The following is a 7,828-nucleotide window of genomic DNA, read 5'->3' as shown; positions in this document are numbered from 1 at the left end:
TCCAATTCTTTATACAAACGTGAACATCCCACTGTTGTCTTTGTTGCGGACCCGAGGCATCTTTATATTGCTTTTAAACAATGGATGAAATATATAATAATTTGATGCGTATGATGAATCATCTAAGGTAGGACAGTCTGGCACTCAAGAATTTTACATTTGCACATGTGTATCGTGAGTAATAATGAAACATACGATTTGAAAAATATTACTCATACAAGGTGAGGTGAATTATGAAAGGCGATGTTTTGTGTTGTACAACGAAGTTTTAGAGGAAAAGTCATCTCGCGAACTGATTTTTCTTCGCACGTTTCATAATTTATTTGATTTTCTATACATACACAAACTAGTTGTTTTCCTCTCTTATTTTGTTATACCCCCGATTCACCGACTCCGTTCGGAGTACGTTCTGAAAAATGTGACTAAACGGGCTCGAACTGTGTGAGAACGGAGTGATTGTAGTAGCAACGTGTTATGAACTGTCTTCGAACTTTGTTGACGGCCTGGAACGGAGTTGAATGGGAGAGGTGTTTCAGAACGTTGAGCCTACTCAAAGTTTTCTTCCGATCATCCCGTTCTAAAATTAAACGTAGTGACAATGTACTGGAAATAGAATGGACGTACTAAGAACGGATAGGTTGTACTAAGGTCGGATTAGGAACGTGCCAGAACGTAGTGTGATCGGACCGAAATTACCTGTACGATTCCACGCCGATCGATTTCGTTTCTAGTCCGTCAAATCCGTTCTCAGAAAAACCGACCCCGTCCGCACTACGTCTCAAGTAAGATCCTGTTTCATGTAATTAAATAGAAACTAAAAGATAAGTTCTTACAACGTTTGCAACACGTTCTATAAGTTCTCAGTAATTTCTAAGTACGTTGAACTAGTTTTAAGGAGTTCGCAGTAGGTTTCAAGTATGTTGTACTCGTTCAATGCAGTTGTTACAACGTTCAACCCGTAAATGCAATACGTTCAGACAATGTGCATATAAATAGAAGTCGTTGTCTCAAAAAACAATTAATGTTGCCTTCGTGCAATTTATGTTAGAAGCAGAGCAGCAATATAATGTTGTGTTGGGCCGAGAAAGAAGGCGGAGACGACACAAAACTTGTTGGGTGAGGAATTGGTTAAAACCAGAAAGAAGAATAGCCGTAGGTCCATCACCTGAAGCTACCGGAGGCACAGTGCGCTCCTTTTCATTTTTTAGTTGTGACAGATTCATGATTTTCAATACCTTCTGCAATTTTCTTCACGTTTTTCAGTTTGTGATTGTTTTTTTAATTGCGGCAGCCTTTAACCGCACTGCCAATTTGGCAGAATTATTCAGTTTGATGTGTGCTGCGTGGATGCAGTAGCGTGTATCCCCGTACATATCTTCGATGTTGTTATATTTTCAGCCTTCAGAGGCTGGTGGCGGTATTGTGTTTTTATTATTTTTTAAGAAACCGTGTTTAAGACCTTTCTTATACTTAGATTCTTATACATTCTCTGTACTTATAAAGTAAACGTGTATGTTCATCAATTGAGAGTTCTGCAGGTTATACTGAATTTTTACAGACCATTATCTGACAAGCTGCCTCTTACTCTTTTATGTATGTTGACTTGGCAATGTGTATTAATGTGATTATAAGATTGGTGGTTTCACCAAATAAATAACCTATGGACAGATTGATTACAAAAACCCCGAAAGTTGTTCTCTCACCATTGAGAATTCCGATTACACGTAGTATTCATTTGCCGTTAAATTATAGACAATTACTTTTTTCTAAACCTACAGTCAAATTAAGATTACTTCGAACATCTTTCATTGGAGGTACAATGCGGCTGGTTTCTAGTTCGCAGCATAATTTAGCTCCGTGTAATCGGTATCCTACAATAAATAAGTGCAACTCTAGGAAGTGTTTATGTTGCAAGTTTTTAAATATGTCCTCTTTTATTCTTTCATCGGTTAATAACCGATGTCTCATGAAATTCTATGCATGTGGTTTATGTCATTACTTGAAATGTTCCCAGTTGTAATCTACATGCATAGGTCATTAGGTTTATAACGTTCAATTTTATTTATATTTTCTCTCTGATAGGCGTTTCTTGATTGATTTAATTATTTTTATTTTTACAGCAGTCACATAAACAACCAAGCTATGTAATATGGAATTTTTACACCCATTATTGCTGCTTCTTCCTGTATTTGCGCGATGATTATCTGAAATATTAACTCCATGACGCTATATTCTCAAATCTTTTTCTATAAAGAATGAATGTAGTTGACAGTTGTTAATAGTTTTATTTGATCGTTCGTCAAAAAGTTGTAACTCTGTTACTCTTGTATCTTCAATGCAATTGAGTAATTAAATAGTAATTAAATTGAATGCGTTTTAATTCCCTTCATTATTGTTTAATTTGAGTTACAATGCTATGACGTTAAATTTTATTTACACTTAAATGTATTATGAATATTGCTGGGCCAAGTGTGAGGTTGAGCGCTCTATAACCAGGTTTAAACCCCCAATGCTTTGCATTAACCGTTCCAAGGCGGTGACCCCAGCTTTATTCATATTTTGTGTTTATGTTTGTTTGTATTGTGCTGTATTGTGCTGTTTTGTACTGTTTGAGCAATTGGTCACTTGCCTTAAAAACAAAGGACCAACTAATTGTTTTAATGAAAATTCAATGCTGCTCCAGAAGCTGGAGTTTCACTTCTTTATATTGGAGGCATTACAAATGTCTGGTCGGCACAAAGCGTGAAACATAAATGAGAACTGACAGGAACGTATTCGGTTTTATTATCGCCGTGCAGAACGTGGCTGCAACTACGTCCTAAACGTACTAAAAACGTACTAGGACGGAGTGAGAACTGCCTTTGAACGAGTTACCACTGCACAACGAATAAAGAAGAACTTTGTACCTACGTGAACGAACTGGCTGAGGACGGGCTCGGTCTTACTGGAAACGGTATACCAACGGGGACAATGGGAAAATTGACCCGATTTGAACTGGATAAAGACGGACTGGCAATGGGATAGGACGGGATAGGAACGAGCTGCACGTAGCGCGAATTGTGTTTGAATGTCATTCAATCATATTGTAGATTTTGTTCTGACCAAAACTACACTTTCAAGCAAATTCACATCCCGTTCTGCATTTTCTTCAGAACGTGGTCGAACTGTCTTAGAACGTGCTTGGTGTATGGGCTCTTTTAAGGAGTTTTGAACTTGGTACACTTTCATATCTATTTGTGTCAGTTAGTTCAAGATTAGTGTAGTTACATAGCTTTATATTGACACTTTAACTTTTTGCCGGATTAAAACAGTTTAACATGTGTATGAACAAGCATTTTATATCTTTATTACTATTGGCTTCACAAAGGATACTTAACTCGTGATATGGATCAGCTATGTACTAGCTGTTGTATAGACAATCCCAGAAATCGATTACTCCCGGATATTTATCTCATTTTCACCGCGACATTGACGGTATAACACGTTGTGGAATATACTTGCTTGTATTCAACACTGTGGAATATACCTGTCGCGTGCACGGACTACTTTTTGAATGACGTCATGCGATATGCCTTAAAATTAGGTCGATATTGTTTGGTTCATTGATCGAATTTTAAGGTCACCCATTAGAAGAAAATGTGCATATTTTGCAGAAAAAAATATATATGACACATTCACCAAAAGAAATGTTGAAATAAAATATAAAATTACACGATTTTTGTTTTGTTATTTTTTTATTTATATTTACTTTACCACTGAATGATTTTTCATAAGAAACAAAGTCGACAAAACTTAAGCTTCAAAATTATACGACCTTCAACCTTTAAATCTAGTCATATGACATAATTTTTCGCCATCCGTATAATGAATCAGCTGATTGATGGCGTCATAAAATGACATACTTATTGCGTCATTTTCCCCATTTTTTTTGACGATTTATTATAAACGCGACTTATTTCACATGTTTTCTACATGTACTGTATGTCGACATATCTGAATTGTCAATTGATCACATTTGACTTATTTCGTGTAATGTGCATTGTTTATAACCTAAGCATATAGATCTACTTTTGACATTTAACTTAAATATTAAGAATGTACAACAAGCCATACACATATCGCACAGTTCATGAATAATCTGCTATGTTTGCTTTCCTATTTAATTCACGTTAGGCATAGAGCTGTGTAAAGTATAAGATGGTAAAAATAGCACCACACTGGAATTGGGAACGTCCCATTTTGTACACGGGTATTTTCTACTCATTTATCTGTTGTGTACTGGAATGTTTTCCATTCTTTGTGTATTTACATTTTAAATTACTTTTTCGTACAATAAGGGCATTTACCATAGATAAATAAAACATTGTGCAAGTTTAAACATAATTATGTTTGTATGCAGAAATCTGCAAATGCAACCGAGTTTACCAACGGCTATTATTAGATAAACTGCTCCGGTTCATTTGAACAGCAGTAATGTAGAGTACATGACGTAGCGTGTGACGAAGAAGAAAGTTTATCGCGTTCATAAACTCATTTGAATAAAGTGATAGAATGGCATAAGGGTCTTTATTTAAGTATGCTAAAATAATTATTAAAGACCCTAGATTCAAAATCGTCAATTATTGAGTTAAATGGATTAATAGATGGATTTTTAAGGATAATTAAAGGTAAGATACTAGTTCTTACGTGTTTTGATTTTTGTTTGTACTTTTGTCGTTCCCTGTTCTCGGGGAAATGATTTTAACATGGGCGCCATTGATGCATCGGATCACACACGGCATACCCGTAACATTATATAAAAAACACGTTCTGCGCGTCCTTAAATTCGTCGTCCGAAGTCGGAAAACGTATTGCCCTGTATATTTTGTCAAATAAAGTGTCAGTCGCTGCAATGGTCTACTCGTCAAAATTGTCAAGGTCGTCGATTGCTAAAGAAACTTCAGCGTACAGTTTATTTAGTATTGACAGACCTGTACAAAGTCGCGCCAGTCAAAAATCATAAAAAGCGACATTTAAAGTTATTGTAGCCAGAACTAGGTCGTCGATGGTGTACATGTATGTTGACATCGACAGCATTTTGTCAGGAGCAATCGCCGCCATATTGGATTTTGATCATTTTCTTTCGAAAATAAAATGAATTATAGTAAAGTAAAATCATCTTTTCGCGGTCGTAATGTATTAAAATTCGCATACTGCGTAAAATTGAATGTAGGCATATGGTGATATTTTTACTTGTTTTACAGTTTGTGTGTGAATTTTTTAAAGACTATTTTGCGTACCAGAACAAATACATGTATATCACTACGCATGGTTACATTTGTTAGATTTTAAGCGCTTTTATGACTGAATTTAAATTATTGTTAAGGTTGTTAGATCTATTTATGTTAAATGTCACGTTGAAAAAAAATCAAATGGGATAAATAGAATACTAGGATTAGCGTTGAATACAGAGAAGTTTATGTTGCTCGGCTCGAACACCGAAAGCGCTCGCCAAGGCTCGCGCTTCCGGCGTTTTAAGCCTCGCAACATAAACTTCTCTGTATTCAACGCTAACCTAGTATTCTCTATATATACGGTCAGCTGTTTCATTAGAACTGTTTCAAGTAATGACGTAACTGTTGCAAATAATGACGTCATGACTTTTACACAGTAGGTGTACGCATTTTCGAGTATTCGAATCAAAACGGGATGTAGATCTAACTCTAAACAGGGGAGTAACAACAAGAATTAAAATATTATGAAGCCGTTAACAATTATTACACAATGAGTGTCCCCTTAACTACAGTCAGAATCGGACATCATCCCTGACACCGTACAATCCTTTTTCTAGCGTGATTTTAACAAGGCATATTTTGAATTACGGGAACAACTATCGATACATTGCTATAATTTAACAAATATTTTCCGAACGCCTGACTTGATTGAAACGGATAGCTGTCTTAAGCATTAAGAATATTGTCATATAATCATCAATTGTAGTTCTTTTTATACCAATTAATTTTATTAGCTTTCATACCCATTCTATTTTATCACGCGTGCGTAGTAGTTGGGTTACGGAATTTATTTTTGACGAGGCTGTTTCAGCATCGTCTAAGGTATGATACCATCACAAAAATCTTCACAATGGCGACCTATGTAAAAGACCGAGATTGAGATAATGCTCGGGTCGTAGAAATACCGAAATCCCCGTAATTACCAATTTTTTTTCTTGTCCCTCGGGATCAATGACTCCAGCACTTTCCTGTTGAGAATTTAATATTGCTAAAGGCGATGCTAGGGGGCGTGAGAGATGCTGCACCCTCCATTATCGCTCGATTGTTCATTGTCGGCTCGGGTCCTACGTACATGTGCCCCGGGTACTCTTAAGTATACTTACATGTATCCCGGGTACGGTAAATATACTAAAATGTACCCGGAAAATTTAACCCTAAATCGTTGTTGACTATTTTTTTGTATTAATTATATATACACATTTATGTCAATTTTCTGTAGAATTGCCTCTATATTATCGGAACACATACTCAAAAAGCATGTTGATGCAGTGTTTTTTGAAGAGAAGTTCGTTTATTATAATCGGTTGCGCGTTTTACGACATCGGATTTTGGGCGCGAATACAACTCGGGTTCAGTCTAATATGGACCGAGTACAATTACGTATATTTACCGTACCTGGAGTACATGTAAGTATACTTAAGAGTACCCGGGGTACATGTAAGTAAACTTAAGAGTACCCGGGGTACATGTTAGTAGTACCAGAGCCGACAATGACCAATCAAGTTCCATTATCTCTCATACCGAGTCGGCAATATTTGACTTAATTTTTGGTTTGGTTGCTGTCGAGGGATCGAATCTTCCTAAAAGCTCTACGGGTTTGATCCCAAGAAGCGACATTGAAAACTAGCCAACTGTGTTATCTAAAAGGCTGCTAAACCTGATATACAATGATAATGTGAATTTTCTCTCACATAATGTTCATCAGTTATATTATATAAAAACTCACAGCAGTAGTAAACAACTGGACAATAATTAATGAACGCATCTTTCATTTGTCTTTGACACTTTGATTTTGACATGGCCTAGATTTAAATATGTGACTTGACTTTACCAGCACTCTTGTAACAGAGCTAAAGTTTAAATGTACCATTGAAGATGACCTAAATCCAGATTTGCTATTATAGAAGTGTGGAAAGTTTTAAGGGTGTGACAAGTAAGCAAAAATCGGTCATTACCCAGAGGCCACAACTGATCTATGACTGTTTTAAAACAAGAAAAATCAGTGCCTGATTTAGATTTCCTTACATAGTTCAATAAAAACTAATTTCAGAAGCCTGGTAACAGTTTATCGGTAATGTTACCAATGTGTCAGACCAGGGCCTTGATTTTGAAATCTAGGACATGCATGGTCATTTCTTCATAAAATCAGGACAAAAAATTGTATTTTAAGTCCTTAATAGACCTGGCTATAGTTCTCAGATTATTATTATAAGCTCAATAAGTATATTTATATAATTATTTATGCTTTGTGTATTGTACCAATATACACAATCATGCAGTTACATGATAGCAATAAATAATATCAAAGCTACCCATACTGTAAAGGTCATTGACAAAGCCTATGGTAAACATGTGAACACATTGACACTCAATCGCCCTCTCGTGCCAGCAAAAACAACACGTTGACAGGTTGTCATTTTTGACAGTTCTACTTTCACTTTCATTTTGTGATATCAAACTATTAACAATTATGTGGCTGGGAAAAATATCGCCATTGCGTTTTATGCCCCCGGTAGGGTGGCCTAAAGCAGTTGAACTGTCCGTCAGTCAGTCAG

The sequence above is a fragment of the Dreissena polymorpha genome, chromosome 10 (assembly GCF_020536995.1).
Source record: "Dreissena polymorpha isolate Duluth1 chromosome 10, UMN_Dpol_1.0, whole genome shotgun sequence".
Lineage (NCBI taxonomy): Eukaryota > Metazoa > Mollusca > Bivalvia > Myida > Dreissenidae > Dreissena > Dreissena polymorpha.
Note: the sequence above shows the minus strand (reverse complement) of the source record.